This window comes from Aplysia californica, unplaced genomic scaffold, assembly GCF_000002075.1.
Source record: "Aplysia californica isolate F4 #8 unplaced genomic scaffold, AplCal3.0 scaffold01035, whole genome shotgun sequence".
In the NCBI taxonomy this organism is placed as follows: domain Eukaryota; kingdom Metazoa; phylum Mollusca; class Gastropoda; order Aplysiida; family Aplysiidae; genus Aplysia; species Aplysia californica.
This window is the reverse complement of record NW_004798305.1, coordinates 188,340-189,153: the sequence shown is the minus strand read 5'-3', so window position 1 is coordinate 189,153 and position 814 is coordinate 188,340.

The window sequence follows — 814 nt, the reverse complement described above, 5'->3', positions numbered from 1 at the left end:
CCAGTCAGTCAGTGTGTAGAAAAGAGAAGCAGATACGTGTGAACCAGTCACTGATATAATGACACAATGTGTCTCTCTCTCTAGATCTGTGTCACTTCAGTGTTATTGTCATTGCTTTTTTTTGTTCTTCCTGAAATTAAAATGTTTCTGTTTTTTTATACCTAGTGTTTCTTCTTGTGTGATTCAATGTGATGTTGACTGTCAAATTGAAATGACGACAAATAACCTGTGGGTGGTTTGAGGGTGCCTCTGGTAGGTCTTACTTTTTTTCTTTCCCTCTGTTGTTTCTGTCTATTATACATGTATTGGTCTGTCTCGCTTCTGTAAATCTTCCCTGCACTATGTGACCGTTACTGTGCCGATGTGTTTCTAGCTCTTTTGATGTAGATGTTTTTACATCCCCATCCACACAATTTTGATCATTTAGGAGTCGAGCTTCCGACCCTGTCTCTCAGGGGCAGCCCGGGCTGAGAGAGTACAACATCTCTGCAAAAAAACAGAGATACTGTAAAAAAATTTCTCCCCTCTCGGGAATCGCAGTCAGGTCTCCTGTGTGCGACAGTGCAACACCTAACTGCTACACCACTGACCTTGACATCCAGGATTATTTTTAGTTTTAGCAAGAGTTTTATGACACTTGCAACACAGTAAGGTCATATTATAAATAGTGCTGAGGAGTATAGGTGTTACGTTACAGGAGAGTAACAAACTAAAAAAAAGGAGGGGAGATAAAGACGATAGATGTTTCATAGAAGAAGCAACCACACTAAAGCACCTGCCAACAGCACATATCTGAGAGAGAGAGAGAGAGAGA